Below are 22,683 nucleotides of genomic sequence, written 5' to 3'. Positions count from 1 at the left end.
GGCGAAATAAAATCAGCACAGAAGGTTCTAGAAAAAATATCCGGTTACAAGCCCAGATTTTGAGGAGTGTCTACGATAAGTCATATGTTCATTTGTGCTTGTGGGAGGGACAAGTGAGGCAAAGTCTGTGAGCTTTTGTGAGAGTGTGGGGCATTAAGGTGAGAGTAGCCTAGTGCGAGAGACACAGTTAGCGCAAGCTCTCTGTTTTCTGTTGGAGAGATGGATTGTGGATAAAGGCCACAATCATGGGAAACAGAGTGAAAGACTGTTCAGACATCTGTCTTAACTTAGATACAGACTACTGAGTTTAAGGTGGAATAATTAGTGACGGTGATGGGAAAGGGATTTTGGTTTTCCTTTTATTTTATTTGAAGTGGGGGTTTAATAACCCTTTTTTTGCTTATTCCCATTTAACTAGTATTATGTTGGGCTTGCAAAGTAAACTCAGAGAGAGAGAGAGAGAGAGAGAGAGAGAGAGAGAGAGAGAGAGAGAGAGAGAGAGAGATCTTCTCAACTGCTGACATTTAGGTGCCAACTGGCCCCTATACCCAGTTGGGGGTAACAAATATTTTTAATGTACAAATGTATTTTTTTTTTCTCTCTCTCTCTCTCCTAATGAAATATGAATCACTGTATCATATACATAAAAATATGAAACTAAAACTAAAACTCCCAGAAAATGGCTGTGCCTGAATATAGAGGTAACTTGAGTAGTTTTCACAAGTGGCTGTAAGCCGTATATTTTTAAGGGTAATGTAAGATGACTTTGAAATATTAAAGTGCTCCAGGATGATAGTGTAAGGTATATTTGGTGTCTGAACTATTAAAATAGGAAGTGAACTATTAAAATAGGCAGTTATAAGCATTTTAAGGTATACAGGGTATTTGGTGTTTGAACTATGTATTGAAATAGGCAGTTATAACAGGTCGTTGTGGTTCCTCTCCCCACGATTACTGTTGGGTGACTAATCACATTTGTGGGGGGGGGAAAGGGCTGGGATTACCCCACCTGCTTGGGAGCTTCTGTGACTGTTCTTAGCTCAAAGCAATAAATAATGTCACATAAAACATTTTTAAAAAGAACGTTACCTCTCCATTTTAGAGCTTTTACTTCCATGCCAGTGGTAGTTCGACAGATTGAATATAAAAATGAAACCACTCAGTTTCTTATGAATATCAATCTTCTATCCCTCTCCTTCCCCCCCACCAGGGGACTGATAGGTACAAACACTCCTAGTTGGTGAGTCTACTTCTGTTGCTGGTTTTGGTAGGAATTCCATAGACTATCCTTGGTTTTCTGTTGGTTTGTTCTTTTATTTTTTCATATTTATTCGGTAAGAATCTGTAAGGTAAGAGTTGCTGTAATAGGCATTATTCCAGTTTTATTGAACCTCATATGTTTTTGCTGAGGGAGAGGTTATACAGTAAACCCCCATATTCCCAGCGAATAGCTAAAATCCCGAATACTGAAAACCCTCCAAATACACTTAGAAATAACAATTTTTAAAGTAAATTGTATTTTCCTAACTATACAAACCCGAGGTCCTTTACATTAGGAGATACTTTCAGGCGTAGGCTGGAAAGCGGCCGTTAAACTCTTGAACAAGGTGGTTAGGCAGTAACTACCTCCAGGTAGGCGGGGATACCCGCCTGCCCGGATGTAAACATTCCAGTTTGCCTTTCGGCCCAGGTACAGATTGAGGGGTGGCATGAGGTGGGCATAATTGTAAAGGACCTCGGGTTTGTATAGTTAGGAAAAATACAATTTACTTTAAAAATTGTTATTTGTTCCGACACAATATACAAACCCTCGGTCCTTTACATTAGGAGACTCACTTATTGGAGGGAGGAATCTGAGAAAGTCTCTCTGAACTGACTGGAGTTCACCACCTTGTCTTCCCTTCCTGGTCGTGAGAGCGAGGAAGGGAAAAACTACCTCTGACAAAAGATCGGGTTGTAAGAAACGCAGGATCAGTTGTCAGACTTCTGGGTCCCTTTGCATGAAAGAGGAAACGTCAGTTCATGCAAAGTAGGCTGGGAAGAATTTGACGTCCGGATGACAATAAGGCAAATACAAGCATTGGGTTGTCTCATAGTCATGGTCTCCTTCCTCCCTTGCAAGAGGAAGGAGTGGGGTTGCTTCTATTAACCTGAACGGAAATAGAACGGGAGCTCCTGTTATGCGCTTATCTGCCTCGATCGCCCGGTCCAGCTTGTAACGGCATGTCCCGCTCCTGCCCGTGGGAAGAGAGCCAGGATGGGGAGAAAGAAGAGAGGCCAGTCACTCAACCTCCATTCTCCCCATCACAGCCGTACAACATAGGCGAGATGCAATCCTGTCCCGTTAAGGGAGCTGGATAAGCTACACAACTTGTTGAGCAGCCACCACAGGACCCAAGGAAAAAGTGTCCAGGACTTGTGTGCAACATCCCTGAGGTAGAAGGAGGTGAAGGTAGTCTGTTGGGACCACACACCCGCCTTCAGCTCCTGTGGTACTGACATATTCTTCGGAATGCGAGGATGGACCAAGCCATCGACTTTGTGAGCTCGGGTGAAAGGTACGGTATCGTTGTCATCAGCTGCCAAGTACCTCCTTGATCGCTTCACGAAGTCAGGAGGAAGATGTGTCCTTAGACACTTCTTCCTTGGGAGAGACAGTACTGGCGAAAACGTTGACGACATCCAGGTTAGGAATGTCAAACCTTTCGGAAAGTACCACAGCTCCCAATAGGACAGAGTAACGAATGATCTGGATCATCGATACAAAGTCCAGGAGGAGGGAACAAGAAGGACTCAAACCCGACAGTCGATGCCAATGGATTGGAGTCCACCTCGACATCCGAGAAGGATGATCCCCACCCTGTTCTTCCATCTTCTACGCCAAAGCCAGGGTAAGATGAGAGATGGACTTAAGAGGGCATATCTCTATCCGGCGACTCGTAGGGCGAGTGCAGAGCACGGACAGGAACCTAAGCGAGCCGCATGCCACCCAGGAAACATTCCCTGGGACAGCATGACTGAAGAAGCTTCTCGTCCGTAGCTAACTCTCGACTAAGGAGGCGAAGGCTACTTCAGATAGAAGACTAGGTCGCAAGGGCCTACATTCTTCAAAACTGAAAGGGAGAGAAGCAGCCCTCGGCGGAGAAGGCGAGAAGTCAGACTTGACGAGTGACTCTGACCTGGGAAGAAGTTCCGACAACGACACCACCAGCGAAGACGGATCCAGTCCTGGGACAGTGTTGCAGAGGACTTCAAGGGATATCCAGCTATATCCGTTGCCGCTCAGCGAGAAAGCCTGTGCTTGCAAGGAAAGCTGGAAAGTCTCCCAGTCCTGAACACACAGGGATGTACTGCCTCAGAACCGCTTCTTGTGTAGCTGCACAGGAGGATGGGTCAGCGGAATTCTTCTCGATGCCTCGGCAATCAGGTCGGGAAGAAGGGGAAGTCTTCAAGTATTTGTCTGTAACTCGGGGTGAGCAATGTTTGTGAACCCCTAGCGAAAACGGACAAATACGGAGGAAAAAACGTTGATATCGAGTTTTCACCAAAAGACAGCATGCCTCAACAGAGCGGCCCCTGGTCTGGTATGAGGAGCGAGAAAAACACTACTGACTTGTGTGCAGGAGGCAACAGAAGGACGGTAGGGATTTCTCAGTCCAGCAGTCTCTGTATGAGTCTTCGTGAAAAAAGAGTGAGCAGCATGTTCTGTCGATCACTCAAACCCGAGGCCAGGCTTGCCTACCAATACATCCCCACCAGGGATGCATCTGGTTAATTGAGCTGTCGAGTGTGCAATAGAACAACACTCGAGTACCTTCAAATGTCGAGATAAAACGGGGAAAAAACGATTGCCTCCTGTTTGTCGACAAAAGTCACTACTGTGGTTTTATTGTTCAATGAAACCAGTGAGTGCCATAAAACCCATCCTGGATTCTCGGACGGCCAAAAGGCTGCCCTGAGCCCAGGACGGTGACGGAAGGTACTAATCATCTCGGTCGCACAAATTCAAGACAAGGTCTTTACCAGTGTGCGCCTATTCCTCAACCTGTGAATCTGTGAGTAGACACAAGATTTGAGGAAATATGAAGGCATATTCGAAGGTTCTAATAATCAAGCATTAGCCTAACTCTTTCCTCATACCTCGAAGAGGAAAGAACGGGAAAAGGAAGCAGACTTCCATTTTCGACCATGGGAAGCTTCTGCAAGATGACAGGGAACCGAGACAATTAGCTCTAGCCGGCTGGCATTTCCCGAATCGGGAGCAGGTGGTGGGAGAGAGCGATGGAAAGAATTGCCGAGACCTAAGGGAAATAGATACTTCTCCTGAAGGAATCCATTCCCAGGTCTCGGCAATGTTGCTGCCAGCTCCAGAGACTCGATAAGCATCATTTGTCCAGGCATCAGCAGTTGCAATCTTCTTCTGAAGCCTAGGACTTCTTAGCTAAGGAGTTGAGGTGGGCTGGCTTGAACCCAAGGTCGAGTTGAAATGACTAAGACCCAAAATTCTTGGCCATTGTCCAAAGGACAAGGCAGTTCCCTGGTGGGAACCTTGATTACCAGGGTATCTGGCAAATCTCTGAAAGAAAGGCAGAACCAAGTAAAGGTTCGTTCCCAAAGGGTCGAGCCAACTCGGGACTTACGAAACTGGAGATCGGGTGGGACAAAGTCCTTCTTCTTAGCACCAGAATTGCCCAAAAGACTGTGGTCAGCAAGACCCTCCGAGGCAAGAAGAATTCATATTCTGCCGAGGCAGGGGTGGAAGTTTTGTGTTTCGACCTGAATTAACTCCATCGAAGAAAAGAATCCATCAGGTCGAGAACGTTTCTCGGGAAGACAGGACTGCGGCGGTCCCTGACATTCTCAGCCCCTCGGAAACTGCAAAGGGTTGCAAGTGATGAAGGTTATTCATTGGGGAGCAGCGGTCCTGTCCCAGGGATCCTCGCGCTGACGAATCAGCGCGAAGTTCCCGAGAACACGGGGCGATCGTGCTTGAAGAGGAAGACCCTCGCTGTTCCGATCGTGAAACCCCTGTACTTCTCCCCTTGGAGGAGACCTTGACAGATCCCATGAAACCCTTCTCAGCTACCTGGTTATAATACGAGAGAATCGGGGACCGACACCCAAAGCACGCCAGGCAGCCCGAACTCCGAAAGAAAATTTCGTCGGAGCTCTCTGTCCGTCTCGCTCCTCTCGGAACAACCGAAAGGAGAAGAGAACAGGTGAGGAGAAAAGAGTAGCCCTACCTGTCCTGCCAGAATGATAAGCAGGAGAGGCGGACCGTGAGCAATAATCAACCGAAGGAGATTACTGCCACGGGGAAAGAAGAGCACCTATGCCGTGGCAAAGTGCTTTCCTGGGAAGAGCAAAAAATTCACTTTCGAGCATACACGAGAACCGAATCGGAAAAAACCGAGTAGGGCGAGCGGCAGAGCTGATCACGAGAACGCAGCGATCCAGCTGGTCGGTATCGCGGCAGACTGGGAGGCAGGCGAGATGGGGCGAGGCTAAACGAGCCAAGCCAGTCTGGCAAGCGAGTCAAGTCGAGCCGAGCCAGTCTGGCAAGCCATGTCGAGTCGAGCCGAGCCAGTCTGGCAAGCCAAGTCGAGCCGAGCCAGAGCCAGACTCATAACTGGGCAGGCCAGACTCGTCTGCTGTGAACAATTGCTAGTTTCCCGAACTCTAAACTCCTTCGAGGCGAAACCAGGCCAAGGCCCTCGAGAAGAAGGCTCATAGGGGAATTCTGTGTCTGCTATCTTGCATGCTCGAACCCTAAAGTTCGAGACACAAAACGAAGCCCCGAGCAACCGAAGCAGCAGGCGGGCAGAATCGAGACACCTGGCGTCGCGGACACCGACACCTGGGTGTCCGGCGACCAGACACCTGGGTGTCCCGGCAACCAGACACCTGGGTGTCCCGGCAACCAGACACATGGGCGTCCCCGGCAACCAGACACCTGGGTGTCTGCTGGGCCCCGGCAACCAGACACCTGGGTGTCTCGGCAACCAGACACCTGGGTGTCTACCTGGGCGTCCGGCAACCAGACACCTGGGTGTCTCGGCAACCAGACACCTGGGTGTCTCGGCACTTTCTCTCGTCCTATGCCTCTCGAAGGAGAGCGCCGTGATTCATAGAATTCGAGCTACCCACGAGACTTCGAAAAACGGGAGCGGCTGCTTTGTTACCTAATAGATTAAAAGAGCCAAGCACAGAACCAGTCTTAGATGCAGACTTCCAAGACTGGCAACGAGGAATGGCCTCGAGAGGCCGTGCTCGCTGACCCGAAACGCAAGATCCCACAGGAAAATGCGAATCGCCAACTTGTCTTCGGAAGAGTGTCAGTCCCTTGGAAGTCCCGCAGGACTCCCAAAGTGAATCTCTTCCTTGCTTCTTCTGGTGTTCGAACCAAGAGGTTCGAGAGACACCAGGCTGGGAATCGACCGAGCACTGGCAAACACTCGGGAGCGCTTGCGGTGCTGGCAGGAAGAGGAACCGAGACACCTGGGTGCCTCGTCCCCCTTTCTCGCACTGCTCCCGAACTGGGCCCAGGAAAATCTCTCCAGACCAGATCGGGATACCGATATTCCATAGAATCTCGAGCACTCAGCGCGAGCGCCCGCAGATCGGCGGAACCTCTAAGACTCGAACGGGAACATAAACTGAGCAATCGGTTCCCCCATCGGGAAGAGAGGCGGAACCTCTAAGACTGGGAAGAAGCAGCATCCTTCCTTCGGCCGATGAAGGTCTGCCGATTCTCGGGACCTCCAGGACCTCGGGAGAGGAAGGGAAGACGCAGCAGAAGACGAAATCGAAGATAAGATGAAGAAGATGGGCGGCTACTTCCACAGGACAGCTTCCTTCATCTCCACTCCCACATCTTCTACAGGATGGTCGACACACGAAACATCGTAACCTCCAGGGTAGTCCGGCAGGAACACAACGGACACCAGGAGAAGCATGATCAGGACAGCCGATGCAGGAGCTACAGCAGCAGATCGGAGGGCAGGAGCTACTGCAACGGCCAGGAAAATCACCTCAACAGGACCACTTCCTAAATCTTCACGCCGACATCTTCTACAGGATGGCGGACATCGTAACCTCTGGGGCAGCTAGCAGGAACGCACGGAGGCGGACCGGGCACGACGACCGCCAGGAGCAGCAGGAATGATCAGGACAGCCGATGCAGGAGCCACGGCAAAGGTTCGGAGGAGCAGGAGCTATGCAACGGCCAGGAACGTCACTTCCACAAGGCGACTTCCTTCCCTTCACGCCCACGTCTTCTACAGGATGGCAGCAGGCAGGAACACAACGGGAAGTGGCCCCGGGCACGACCACTAGGAGAAGAAGCGGGCACGATCAGGACATTCGATGCAGGAGCTACGTTAGCTGTTCGGAAGGCAGGAGCTAATGCAACAGACAGAGTGTCATTGAAAGTCACCAGCATCGACAGGAGCGATCAGGGCGGCTGCGGCAGGAGACCAGGAGAGCAGCCCAGAGACTGTCGTAGAGTTGACACGAGCAAAACACAGGGAACAGTAGGAGCAGATAGACCACAGATACGCAGGAAGCATTGCAACAGCATACATGAAAACCAGCAATGACAGCGATCGAACTCCATCAGCGGGGAACAGAGTCAGAGCGATCCCGGCGTGGTAATATGTCATCTAATCAGGTATTGTGGTCGATCCGAAGCAACACTGAATGAAAGTCGGGACTGCTTCATGCAAGATATTCTTGATATATGATATCAGCCAACTACTGCTGTCTCTGCAATGCTCACTGTCAACCTGAAAGAAAAAAACAAATATGATTAGTAGAGGAGGCTCCTCCGCTACAAGGAACAGCCCTACGCAGCGTTAGGAGTTACTCTAGACGAGGTTGCTCGCTCCCCTCCCCGTGTCTTCACCCGGACGAGCGAGCGAAGAGGCGAAGGAGAGAGAAGGAAGAACCTACGGGAAGAGAAAAAGGACAGAGGGGAGGCCACCAAGGGCGCCGTGGAAGCGGAACTTATCGGACGACGCCCGTAACCTCCCACTCAGCCCGCAAATCTCTAAGCGCAGGCGGAGACAAACACTCAGCAAAAGAAGGAAGAAATTAGTGATGCCCTTACACACGGAGGGCGGAAGCCCAAGAAGGGACTAATCTTACGTCCCGATGGATGTAGGGGAAGAAGAAAAGCGTCCCAAACTAATCCCGAAGTACAGGGCGCCTCCAGTATTACGAAAAGGGCCGCTGGAGAGAAGCATTACCACTTGGCTACGCTACTCAGCTATGCCCTTGGCCGTCAAACCCCAGACACAGGCAGGGAACGACGGCTTACACAAGGTTATCACAAATCGTGGGTTTGTATTACCAAATATCAAACACACGCAATATATAAACAAAAATACAGAAAGATCCCACCGCAAGAGCTAACGACAGTCAGCAGAGAGAACAAAAATACGTCAGCAACAGACTGTGACTAAAAGCAAACTGTAATGTTTACATCCGGGCAGGGGTATCCCCGCCTACCTGGAGGTAGTTACTGCCTAACCACCTTGTTCAAGAGTTTAACGGCCGTTTCAGCCTCACGCCTGAAAGTATCTCCTAATGTAAAGGACCGAGGGTTTGTATATTGTGTCGGAACAACTGCCTATTTTGATAGTTTAAACACAAGACAAACCCTCTAAAAATGCTTATACGCGAGTATTTCAATAGTTTTATCACAAAAAGTGCATTTAGTCATGAAAATGATATGAAAATACAGTAATTAGTGAATATTTCTCAGTAAAAAATACCACGAATGGGCAAATTTTCTGCGAATAATGGGTAGACATGTTCCACAGAAATCCGTGAATACGCGAGTCTGCGAATCGTGAGAACGCAAATACGGGGGGTTTACTGCAATTGGACAACTATACGTATCGTAATTGAACAAAATGCGGTAATTAATCGCAAATGGAGAGAGCTTGTAAGGTTGTAGAAACAACTACAGAGGATATTACTTGTAAGACTTAGGTAAAGGGATGCCTGTCTTGTCTGCTTCCCCATTTAGTAACAGGTTAGGTCCTCTGTTGATTCTCTTCAATCTGTTACTCCAAATGAGTTTCACATCAATTCAGGGCATTAAATTTGATAGGATGGAGTCATTTTTTATGTTCACTTCGTGTAAGTTGTGCGGGACATTATTAATGTTATTGTCATTAGTGTTTTCTGCGGTACCCTCCCGAGAATCTCGGTAAGTTCGGTCTGTTTCCCGCATTGGAGGAAGGATCAATGCCCCAGCTTTTTCTTGCCTTGTCCTTGGAGTCCTGTCTTACTTCCTGGTGGCTTGGAGTGACAGGGATCCTGGACATGTCAGAAAGTGGTGCAGATCTGTGCCTGTTGTCCCCTTCCTATGTTCACTCTGGTAGGGCACCAGGTCCGGGATTCATGGTGCCAGTTCTAACGCCAGAATTGTTTCTCTGACAGGATCTCTTGGGTAAGAATAAGAGGTGTCTCCCGACATTTTTCCCTCTAATTTTACCGTATCGGATTGGCTTGGTAGCAGTGGTGTTCTGTCTTTCTGGTAGTATTTAAGCGAGTTTAAGCTGCCTTGTTGAGAAAGTTAACTTTTGCTTTGCACAGTTTCGCTTCAGTCCCCTGTAGCCAAGGACTGTTCGCGGTTTAAAGCTAGTATGAGTATTAGTTAGGTTCTAGTAAGAGGCCTAGACTGTCTTCAGCTTTCCCGTGTATTGTGGATTTTTTCGGCCAGGGTGATAATGCGCCTCGCAGCTTTGATGCACCAGTAGCATGTGTCTAGTGCAAATTTGCACATTTTGCTGCATTCTTTCTCACGCATGTCTGTCGCTTACCCGTACACCTGTTGCTTGCGTGCCTATGGCTGGTGCACCTATCATGTGTGCGTCTATGGTTTGTATGCCTCTCGCGTGCACGTCTATGGCTTGTGCACCTGCGGCTTTTGCCTACTGCATGCACACCCTTGGCTTGTATGCCTATCAAATGTGTCTATGGCTTGTATGGCTTTTGCTTGCGCAGCTATTTCTTGTGCACCTATGGCTTTTGCCTATTGCTTGAGGGCCTATGGCTTGTGCACCCCTTGCTTGTTTGCCTGTGGCTTGTACGCCTATTGCATGTGCTCGTATTGCCTTGCCCCTACTGCCTGTACACGTATCAGTTGCGTGCTTTTCGCTCGCACACCTATCAATTGCACTCTTACCATGTGCTCCTTTTGCCAGTGCACGTATCTCCTGCTCGACTACTGCCTGCCTACAGAGAAGCTCGTCATGCGCTATCATTTCGGCTTCCATTTAAGTAGGCAAGTGGTCGCCATTAGTAGTCTCAACATTCTTTTTAGGGGATTTCGAGACCTTTTCCAGTTGTGGAAGTTTCTATCGGTAAACAGTTGGTTATTGTTTCCTTTTTCCCGATTCCCCTGTGGTTTAGGAACATTCTCATTATCGTGAGATTTTCCCGATCAGAATTCAGAACATTTGGTTGAACTGACAGGGTTCCAACCAAATCACTGTCTTCCTTTTGAGCCAGAGCAAGTGGTTTTGTCAGCGGGCATTGAAGAGGAACTTTTAACCCTCAGTAGAAGCTTCTCAGGAGTTAGTTCAGTACAATCACTGCTGCTCTTCTACCATCGAGCACGGTAGTCTTTGCTCCAGTCTCTCTGGCGTATTTTTGGCAGCTAAGATTTATCCTGCCTTTTCTGTGGCAGGAGGACAACTGCTTGTGCTTTTGTTGATTGATGAATCAGGTGTCTGATGTACAACCAGCGTATAAGTGGTCACAATTTCTTTTTTGAAGAGGTTAATTGCCTCTGTAAGGAGAGGTTAACACATGATTTTGTGGAAATAGAACCTTCATTTGAGCTGTTCCATTAGGTTTGACTTGTGTATGTTCAAGGCTTTCAGGCAGTTCATGTAACAGGAGCCTCTCCTAGGATTTTTCTGTCTTAAGTTAAGAGTATATCTTAGTTTAACCAGACCACTGAGCTGATTAACAGCTCTCCTAGGGCTGGCTGAAGGATTAAATTTATTTTGCGTGGCTGAGAACCAACTGGTTACCTAGCAATACAAGAAATTAATTTCTATCACCAGAAATAAATTCCTCTAATTCATCATTGGCCGGTCGGAGAGTCGGACGCTGGGCCAACAGCGTGCTACCCAAGAGCCTTACCCAACCTCCAATGAAGAACTTTTCTGTCTTGCTACCATATGCTGGAGAAAGAGAACTACTTCGTAATCTAAGGTCTCTTGCCAAATAATGGGGGGGCAGGGGCTGATTGCCCCCCTCACCCACCACAAGGGAGACCATATAAGAGAAATAAGCTTATAAAATATTTCTCTGTCCATTTTCGACCACTTAAAAAAACCATCTGAAATCCACCCATAACTACAGGCAGTCCCCCGGTTCACGACAGGTCCGGCTTACGATGTTTCGAGGTTATTACGCTTTTCAAATATATTCATCACGAATTTTTCCCCGGTTAGACGCGATGTTCGGGGTTACGCACGCTGGTAGTTTTGCCGATCTGACTGAAGAAATATGGCTCCAAAATGGCAGAATAATCAAAATTTGGAGGCCTTTTTGATGAAAAACTCAATAAAAATGCAGTTTACATCGTTTTCAATACACCCAAAGCATTAAAAGTAAGGTTTTCTTAGGATTTTTGACGATTTTCAACGATTTCTCGGTTTACGACGCAGCGTAAAATTGGAACCCCCGTCGTAAACCAGGGACTGCCTGTATATGCATAATGCCACTAATAGACATACAGGCAGTTGGAAAGACAGCCAAAGACATATATATATATATATATAAAGGCAAAACATAACCACCTTGGTGGAGGTAATCCAGAAGTCATTTTAACAAAATATTCACTATTTCTTGAATAAAACAACTAAAATTAAGTGAGGAATTATTTTTGTCCCAAAAATAGCTATTTCGTCCCACTGTGCAGCGACAGCTTGTGGATAAGAACGCTGCCCCTAGTGTCACCCCTTCTTCTTACCCTTGCCCCCTTCCTCTGATTGGAAGGGGGCTTGAAAGGGGAGCAGCTGTGCACCCTTCCCACAGGGGCAGAAGAAGGCTGGGTGTTCCCATGAGAACCCTTCAAAGCCCGGGACTTCTTAGAGCCCGTAGAGGAAGTGCCACCCTAACTTGAAGGTCAGGCCGCAGTGGCACACAAAGACCCTTAAGTCTATGCCATTGCCTGGTGGACAAGACGGTCACTGTCTCGACTCGGTGCTTGTCCACCGCAGCATCTACTAACTCGCAAGGAAAGAGAGAGGCAGAACCCAGCAAAAGTCCACCCCTCAAAGCCAAAGCCAACTCTGGACCCACGAACTTGGATACCTGAGTCAGGACAGTGTCCATCCTCTTGAGTATAAAGTTTGCCCACAGGTTTGTCATCTAGTGGACCAGGTAGGCAATAGCCCTACCACCTCCAGACAGGCACAGACTCCTGAGGTGGACTCCTCCTCTGAGGTTATGGAACCCAAGGAGCCAGCGACCTTGGACATTGTGAGAGGCCACAGGTCCAACCATGAGACTGCCTGGAACGTTCCCGTGGCGGTTGATTCTAGGTTCGCTGCTTCCTGTTGCGCACTAAGCTCTTGCAGTGACAGACCCAGATCCAGAAGAATCAAGTCCAGGTCAACCTGTTTGGTAGGCAATGGCTTCTCTAAGGGCTGGTAGCAGCACTACTGTCAAGGTAGAGGAGAAGAAAGCATCTTAGCCGAGCGGCTAGAGTGAAGCAAATTCTCCTGCCCAGATACCAGAGAGTTCAACCGCACTAAGACCCCTTCAGTAAGACCAGACCACAGCAAGCCCAACAAAGCCCTGGGTTCCTTCTAGGTCCCCAGAAAACTTTGAGGCAAGTTGGTTGATCCACGGACGGGGCTGTAGCCTGTTTCCCAAGACCGTTGTGCTGACGAAGTAGCCTCACGATCTCTACGAAAGTCCTCTGTATCTTGGGAGTGTCCAGGTCCTGAGGGGAAGGACCCTCACCAGAACCACAACAGAACCCCCAGGCCCCTGCTTGACCACTTGGGCATACAACCGGGTTGTAAGCCTTTGTGGTAGGGCTGTGTTGGGACGGTGCATCCCAGTCACGAACCCTTCTGTCCACCTCACGGCTCCCTGTATAACCCAGGAAGTTGAGGGGACAGGTGAGAGGGACTGAGTACTCTTCACTGTCCTGTTGGAAGCTGAAGGCCCAGCAGAGGAGGAAAGCTGTGAACGATAGTCATGAGCGGTGACGATGGGAGATGAACTGGCTAGGTGCAAACGCGTACACGGAAGTTATCATCAGGTGAGCAGACTCATTCACGCAAACAAGGGCTGACCCAGGGAGAGCGATCGCACAATCTCAGGTGTGAACTCGGGCTGTCCTCCCAACATGCTCCAGTCTTCTGTGAGGCCGTGGCCTCTAGACGAGAAGAAGGCTGTGTGGGGCGACCTCCCCGATGCTTCTCCAAGTGTGCGGACTCGTGAGTTGGCTGCACCTATATGGGACCCTGGTCGCATGCTCAGGCAAGCACTGGCAGGGGGTGAAGCATCACTTGCATGCTTGTCGCTCACTAATTGCAGGGGTATGAGGCGATGTCTTATCAACCACAGCAGGTGATACTAAAGGAGGGGCATGCATCATTACCATGGTTGACGTAGAGGCTCTCGAGAAGGAAGACATTGTGACAGCCGACGTAGTCACTCAGAGAAGTGGCAGTCACTGGAGGCATTGTAAGATCAAGGGATGCCTTCAGATGACTCAGCAGGAACTGCAATGAAGGGAAGTCTGGGTTAATGGTGGCAGCCTCTCTTTGCTCCGAAGGGGATTGCTCCCACATGAACGAACAGAGATCATCCTGGTCCCCAGCCCCCCATCATGACTACCACCTGATAAAACAAGCAAATACGACGAGGGGGAGATCGCTCCTGTAGGAGTGACAGCCATGGCTGGAAGTTTTGCAGGGTGAAGGAAGGAATAAGAGGGATAGGCAACCAATGGAGACGTCATCGGGGGTGTTACTGCCAGACAAATCCTTGGGAACCGCCTTCTTGTACCTTTGCCCCTGTGAATACTTCACCCACTGCACGGGAGACCAGACATGACACTCATCACACACATTACCCTGGGTACAGTCATGGCCCCTGCAACTAGGACAGAGGGCATGGAGGTCAACATCAAAGGAGGAGCAATAGTGGTTGCACTGCTTAACCCAGTGGTTTTCAACCTGTGGGTCATAGGCAATTCTGAGGGGGGCCATGGCACGGACATCTTCAAAATAATATTTAAAAAATGAAAAATCATTTGCAGTAACTGCAGGCCAGTGCTTTCTTTCATAAATGAAATATAACCAATAAAGTGTTCTGAAAATGCTTTATAATAATTCTATTTTCATCATTATACAAATCTGAAGGGCAGTGGGCCATGAGTATTTAGGGATGCCAAAAATGGGCCATGGGCACAAAAAGGTTGAAAACCACTGGCTTAACCCTCAATGGACGTGCATCATCATATGATGATCTATAACAGGTTTTGAGTGGTGGACGGGCTAACTCATATGAGTAGAGTATTAATATTACGTGCCATACGATTTGGATGAGTTTAGAGGGAAAGATGTTCATATCACTTCAGGGGTTGATAAATGACTTTTGGTAACTGTACTAGCTCAGCACAGGACAGAGGGGGATCAGTATGTCTTGAGACTTGATGGGGGAATGTATTGCCTCTCTCTATCCCATGGCGTCTATTTATTTGCTCATAAATATACCCAAGGATTGCTGTTAGTTTCAGTTCTTATCTTTTATGATAGTCTGTCAGCTATCATTGTAATTTTACAAAGAAAAGTGCAAAGAAGTATTAGAGAAAAACATATGTATACCTCACAGAAAGGTACTGCATCTCCCCATTTCAGTAAATCTCAAATATTTTACAATAAATATACTCAGAATTTGTTAACTGATTTTAGTTCTTATCTGTTATGATATAGTGACAGTTGTAATTACTGTATAATGTTACAAAATAAAATAAATTATTAGAAAAGCACATATATATAAAACTTTGTAAAATTAGCATAATTTTACAAGTGCCTTTGAACAGAGACCCCGCAGAGGGTTGTATATAAATATTCACTATCAACTTCCAGTGGAAGGTACAGAAAATTTTTAAAGATTGTTTTTCTTACACCATGTGCATTTCCATATCTTCTTTCCATTGAAGTGTTTTTTTTTCTTAAATTGGCCAACCTTAAATTTTTGCCCGGTCTGGGGATGTTTGTAATATATATTTAGCCCATCTCTTAAGGGTTAAGGCTGGTCCTGGGACACACATGCTGGGAACCAGCTTTTCGCTCAGATGGCTTATTATCTGATTCATGGGTTTGCATTTCTCAAGCGCAAATATATTCAGATACAGAAAAACAGGGTGACAAAGAGATAGCCGGTCATCAAAAGGTGATACTGTATATTTATTGCCGATGTGTTTCGTAACAACTTAGTTACATCATCAAGGCTAAGAGAGAAAACAAACAAAATTTAAAAATGCACGGAATATAACTTTGACTTTAAGAGTCTCAACAAACTATACAAAACTTACATTAAAACAAAACAGTTTCAAAAGCACCTGCTAGACTAAAAGTTGAAGGCTGAATGATTCGGAAAGGAGGGAGAAGCAGTGAAGAAAACCGGCTCAAGCCAGATACAGTTGAACAGAGGTGGTGTGAGTGTTCAACTTGGGCACTAACTGTGTAATAAATAACGACTCTAAGATGAGCAGTTCATGTAAATGGCTTGTTTGGCCTAAGGCTGACGTCATTATGTGAGTCAGCTCTGGCCTTAAGCAATCGTTTAGTCACACCTACTCAAGTCCCCAAATTACATCTGGAGCAAGTATATTTATATACGACAGGATTACATTATTGAGCAGATTCTGTCTTTAAATTTAAAAAGTAACCCTATTGTAAGGGGATTTTTTGGAATTAAAATAACTTGCAACATATTAAAGTGTTTTTCAATTGCAGACTTGAGATTCCTTCTAAATTTGTCATCTTGGATGTATGGAATACAGTGAACCCCCCGTATTTGTGGGGATGCATCCCACACACCCGCGCGAATAGGTTAAATTCGCGAATGCTTAAAACCCCTCTAAAAACACTTAGAACTGCCCATTTTGATAGCTTAAATCAAGAAAACCCTGTAAAAATGCTTATACCAGAATATTTTAATAGTTTTATCACAAAAAGTGCATTTATTCATGAAAATTTTTTGAAAATACAGTAATTAGTGAAATTTCTCGGTGAAAAATATTGGGCGAATTTTCCGTGAAAAATGGCAGATTTGTTCCACAGAGAAACCTTCGTAAGTTTGTGAACCATGAGAATGTACGGGGTTTATACTGGCATATAGTTTCTTTCGTGGAACAGTGCTTATGGAAGGGGAGTCCGATAGTTTCTTATTTAGAAAATTCTTGCAATGTTTAAAGAAAGCATGTGAGGGAAACCAGTTATCGGTGAAATATTTATGCAAGAACAATATTTCTTTTTGACACGAATCCCAGGAAGAGGTTAAAGTGTAAGCCTGATGAAGCAAGGTAAAAATTGAACTGAGTTTAAAATGATAAAAACAAGCACTATAAAAGTTTGAACCCAGACCTGAGAAAGTCTTTTTTCTAAAAACGGAAGTGTTAAAGCTATCACCATGTCGAAACACCAAAACATCCAAAAATGGCAATCAATCATTTTCCTCTCTCAATTCAGTTATAAATCGGCCACTGGTATTGGCATCTTTCAAATGAATTTTAAAGTAGGCTACCGACAGATACCCTATAATATACATTGAATTCGTGATAACTGACGTAACAGTTCTCACAAGTAACAGGCAAAGTGCGTCGAGTTATAGGCTCAGAGGAGTGAAACGTTGAAGGCAAGGACTTCGCCATTGTACTAAAATGAAATATGCAGTTGGTGAAGATCCTCAATGCCCAGGGCTGCGACGGTGATTAGGCTCGTCATAGGTCGATGGTAGTGGAGGGGGATGACATCACGGACATGGAGTCAAAGAAGTTTCTAGAAGAATGTGCATGGGAAAGCAGCAAACTATCAACGGAATGGTAGAACCTTACCAACGACCCCTCCACCCTTTTAAAGAAAACCTAAAACAATCAAAAGGGAACAAGATAATGTAGATAAGTAGAAATTGGTATGATTGATGAACATGTTATGAAAGACTGCAATACAAATAGACGGATGTAGATACTAGAAAGACAAAGGTCTAACTTGTAAAGATCATATATGAATCCCCCCCCCTCCCCCACCATCCCTCAATCTGACATCACTGAGAGAATGTCAATTCCTCCTAAAACCCCCTTTTCCTCAAACGTCCTGTTGGGTGTGGTTGCATTCTTCGGAGGGCTATCCTTAATTGTAAGTCCATGTCATCTAGTGGGAATATGATTATTATGATTAAGGAACTAGAATTAAAAGCTTGCAGAAAGAAAAGAGGGTTATAAAATCTGAAAACAGAAACGAACATATGTAACTTGGTGTATGGATCCTCCAATTATTCACTCATTCCTAACTCTCATGTAATGTGATTGGTTGGATAAGTATTTATATGACTGCATCCCTCCCAGTCCCCCCCCCCAAACCTTTTTCCTCGCTAAGAAGTTGGTCTATGTGCCGAAAGCTCCCCCATAACAGTGCGCTTGTGCGATAACATTCGAAATACAGTAAAACCCCCGTATTCGCGTTCTCACGATTCACGGACTCACGCATTCGCGGACCTCTCTCTGGAAAGTATCTACCAATTATTCGCGTAAAATTCGCCCATTCATGGTATTTTTCACTGAGAAATATTCACCGATTACTGTATTTTCAGTGGCTAAATGCACTTTTTGTGATAAAACTATTAAAATACTCAAGTATAGCCTAAGCATTTTTAGAGGGCTTTTTTGTGTTTAAACTATCAAAATAGTTCTAGATATAAGCATTTTTAGAGGGTTTTTTTGTGTTTAAACTATCAAAATAGTTCTAAGTGTTTTTAGAGGGGATTTAAGTATTCATGGATTTTAGCTATTTCGTGGGGGGAGTGGCTTATGCATCCCCACGAATACGGGGGATTACTGTAGTATTATTAGTAGTGGGAGGGATTTGTCTTTGAAATGGCTGCCTTGCTCGTTTTAATCCTCCTTCGTTTGTGTTTTGAGTTTTTAGTCTCTGTAATGCCATATACAATAAGATCTCACCGCCTTCACCCTGCGGTCTACCCGACCCAGAACCGCGCTTTCCCAAGGGGTTCCCTATGTGGTTAATTACAGATTAATGACAATCGACCAACAAAAAATAAAGGTAAAATCTTAATAACCAACCGAAATACTACAGGAAAAGTCAATTTCAAAGGAAATACCTGACACGGAGCAAATGCAACCCTTATGCAACGACTTCAAAGCCGAAACACAATTTAAATAACGTAAATAACGGCTAAAATCAATTAAATAAGACTTACGTAAGGCCTGAAGAGACCCAACATGCAGCAGGACTTAATTTAACCATAGCTTATTTAACCTAAAAACTCAAATTTACCTCAATTTTTAACTGGTGAATTCAACCTTCATCATGGATTTAACCTTAAACGTTATTTACGTCAACGGAAATAACGGTTAATTAACAATGGCAGTCGTGCACTTGGGTGCCTAATTTAAGACTTTAAATTTAACACAATTTTAACACATTCAACTTCAATCGATTTAACCTTCGGCGTTATTTAAATTAAGGAAATAACAAAAATAACGGCATTAAATCGTCCATTTAAATAACGGTTAAATTTTCACTGGCAGTCGTAAGCCTTGAGAGACCAAAAATGCCTCGCTTAATTCAGCCATATTTAACTTGAAAACTCAACTTTAAGCGAATTTTTCACTCACCAACTCAACCTCGGTCATTGACGTGCCTCGGTCGACCTTCAATTCGGTCGTTCAGTCAGTATTTCGGCTAACAGCTAATTCGAGATCTACCACCCGCAGCTCTGCTCCATGTTTACTACCCGCGTGTAACTGTGTTTCATGGCGTCCCCTCTGCCCTATTTCTGGAAACGAACTGAAAGACCGTTGGAAAGATATTCGACAGACGGCTGAACGAAGGCTGCTTGGTGTAGTGCTTATAGGTAGAGGAGGCTGTGAATTCTGTGAGCCACATTCGAATGAGGAAGCTGCTTACTCACTAACGCTGAACAGACGATCGCTGCTCGACACTGCAATCGACGGCTGCGTCAGTATCGCGAGGCGCGGCTCATTCTCAGGATGACAAGGAATCCACGCCGACAGTTTAGCCACGGAAGGCTGATCTCATCGGCGGATATTGACACAAATGGGTCGAATGGTGGGCGGAAGTAACGCAGCTGAATTTGCAGCTTCAACTGATGTAACTTTACTCGCGATGATGGAAGAAAAAATGTTGACATGCAGCGAACTTCTAAATCAGAGGCTTGATTTGGAAGAACAGGCAGTCGATGAAAACGGCTAACAGCTATATCTGACGATCGGGTGGCCAGCTTTCACACGAACGGCATCGGCCGACCTGTCGAAGAACACAGGAGATTTTTAACCTAACGTGACAGGAAACTGCTTAGCAAAGAGGTGTCGTCTGGAAGTCAGGAATTTGCACGATTAGAGTCAGCGTGATTGCTGGCTCAAACGATCTTCGTCTGAGCTTCCCTGTCGGAATGATCATGAAGGAGTCACAGTCTTTAGAAGATAACTGAACTCACAAATGCGATCATTTCGTCGAAAAGCCTGACCTCAGTCACTCCTGGACACGAGTCCCCCACGTGTAAACAACAATGTTCTGCTGCTGAATTAAAGAGGTTTTGATTTCATCTACCTGCTGACTCAGTGCAAAGCATACACAGCTCGAAGTAACAGTTCAACTGTCTAAAATTTTAAATCTTAAATAAAATATAAATGCCCAGTGAATGAAAACATGGCATAGGAACTTGGTGACTGTTATGAAAGCTTTGGACGACTAAATGTTGGACACGGTGGCTGCATTCGTCAACATTTGTGAGAGAATGAAATAAGATGAATTCACTGATACGATGGAAATCGTATAACGAAAACTATTTCACGAACAAGCCGTTTCTGACTTTGCCTGCCGAAGCGTTAGTAATGGCAAGATAACATGCAACAAAGACTACAGAATGACAAAATTAGCGCCGCTAAAAGCAACGTGGCGCTCATAAAGCGACGAACGCGTCGAAAGACAATGTATCCGAGATTCTCTTGACATGACGGTCGTACCAACTGAGAAGGTTTTGGAATTACTATGATAACCGGCAGATAACATTGAGAACACAAATGGCAATTGAACGATATCAAAAAATCAGTTTTAAAGCTTTCAGACCCGCTCGGAATGCATGCCAACCGAAGCACGCAAAGAGGTTGGCTCTTGAAATGGAGCCGAAATGGACAGGCAAAGTCTGAACATTGAATGGAAGAAACCAAAACACATAAAAGCAAGGCGAAGCTGTGTAACAAGTTCAGGGTTGCCACAACGGGCTGGAGCGGTGATGCAAAGACACTAGCAATGGTCATTCTGTGGCTAAGGCTGCTGATTTTTTTTTAAAATGCACCGATAAGCACACAGAAAATGATCGACCACCGTGTGATAGAACTTATGGTGTTTACTAGATAAATCGGTTGAAGACTACAAATCGGAAGAAGATGAGCATTTTCTGCATGAGCTCCATTTCACTGCATTATTACTTGTATTGACATAACTGGTACATCGTATTCACTATCGGTGTCGGCTTACTATTTTGACTCTGTTTGTCGTTCGATTTTCAATAAAGGCTATGACTGAGCGAAATTGACCGAAAATGAGACAAATAGCGAAGCGTTTGATAAGTCGAAAAATTGAATTTTCTGTTTCGCTATACGAGCTCTTTCATTTATGTTCTCGGCAGAGTTACGGTAAATACTTAATGTACGGTTATAAGCAAACCACTGGCCTGCTGTCACTGAAGTACACTATTAGCTGCGATAATGTAAATGATATTCGTATATCGGCTGGTATTTTCAATTTGGCTATCAGAAAAACGTGTGCTATGTTATCTACGCAGAACGTGGCCCGAGCGAAGAATGTGCCCACTTTGGTGATTGGTGGCGGCTCGGCTGCCGACTGGCACTAGCTGCCCAGCTTGCAGATCGATGTTTGTTTTGCTTTGTTCGGCGCGCCTCTGATCAGTACAACCATTTCTCTTGGCTTTAACAATACTCTTTGTTCAGAAAGGCTCATGCTGAACTGAAAATTTAACACAAACACAGGAGTGATGAACAACTCTGTTTTACGGACTCTTTCCAGAAGAGGAAAAATAATGTCTGGCTGTAATATAACATACAAGGTATCATAAACTCAGTAACAATTGCTGGCTGAAATAGTGGACAGACAACAGTATGTCGTCATACGAACATTTCTCAGAGCAAAGGATGCTCGACTTCAAATGAGACTCGGGCGTAACAATTTATCTGTGAAACAAAATAAGCTACATGAAACAGTCTGCTACAAACAAAGATAAGTTTTTGTCCCAAAAATATTTTCGGTTTTTTCCACCAATCGATAGAAAAATTTTCAAAAATCAAAAAATTGCTAGCAAAAAAAATAATGAAAAAACGCTCTATCACTTGTTGTCTATATGCTGTCTGCAACGTGTTGCTCTTGTTTTTAAGGGAAATTTTTGAAGGTGAAGAGAAAACAACTGTTGCCCCTACTTCGCAATGTTAAAATTCAAATGGTAAAGGCCAACAACAAAGGCTGTTTTCAAACGCTATAATATTCCACTTTTGTATGCTAAGACTATGTCAATGATCAAACTGCTGCAACACTCAGGCTACTTTTAGCTGGCTCTGGAAAAATGGCGAGGCATGTATCTTCTCGATAAGTAACGAAAGAAAGAAGCGACCATCACACCTTAGCTCAATGAAAATGATGATGACCTTGAAAGAGATTATGCTAACGGCACGAGGACTACTCACCTCTTTTTCTCGGGAATTATTTAGGCTTCATCCCAAACCCTGTAACTCAACCATCGGCAAAATGTGTCACTGATGCAAATAACAAACCTATGTAAATGAAAGACAGCTGTAATTACTCAAGGATGAAGACAACACACCTTCATCTAGAAGGAGCTCTGAAAAACAATGTGCATACAGTAGCAACTTTGTTTGTAGGCCTGTGACATGATCAGACCAGCTTTTCAATTTTAAAGGACTTCATCTCCCAACACTGTCTACTCATTGCAAGAGTACTTTGTTTAACTGAACAGACTATTACAAACTCAAAGAATGACTAAGATTTGTTAATTTTGAAGAATATGACATCAGAAAAAAGTTGAAAGGAAATTTAGATCTGAGGATGAAATAATGTCAGGTAGAAAATGTGCAGTTGGCTGAGCCTCTTGCAAATGATATTCAAGTCAATCTACTTTGCCGGCTGCGCTGTCTTTCATTACATAGCTAAAGGCTTTGCTATGAGCCAGTAGACTGTGACCCGATAACTGTGATAGAATTTGCCTTGACTAACCTGCCTGCACTGTGGCTGTGGCCTGTGATCACTGTTATAAAGAACACATGCAGGAAAAGCTGAGAAAATTGCGCGAGTTTTCAGATGGTTACTGCTGAAGGTAAGCTATACTCATTGATCAAGA

At 45.3% G+C, this 22,683-nt stretch overlaps 1 protein-coding gene across 1 annotated transcript in view; it reads right to left on the bottom strand.

The window, feature by feature from the left end:
- LOC136835890 (zinc finger protein OZF-like) overlaps nucleotides 1–18,974 on the bottom strand; it is a 30,857-nt gene extending 11,883 nt beyond the window's left edge. The window contains exon 1 of the mRNA XM_067099737.1: nucleotides 18,908–18,974. The gene's annotated coding sequence lies outside the window, so the exon portion shown is untranslated. The remainder of the gene's footprint in view (nucleotides 1–18,907) is intronic.
- Nucleotides 18,975–22,683: the final 3,709 nt, after the last annotated feature.

Source organism: Macrobrachium rosenbergii, chromosome 55, assembly GCF_040412425.1.
Source record: "Macrobrachium rosenbergii isolate ZJJX-2024 chromosome 55, ASM4041242v1, whole genome shotgun sequence".
NCBI classification, from domain to species: domain Eukaryota; kingdom Metazoa; phylum Arthropoda; class Malacostraca; order Decapoda; family Palaemonidae; genus Macrobrachium; species Macrobrachium rosenbergii.
Note: the sequence above shows the minus strand (reverse complement) of the source record. Positions and strands in the feature narration are given on the sequence as shown.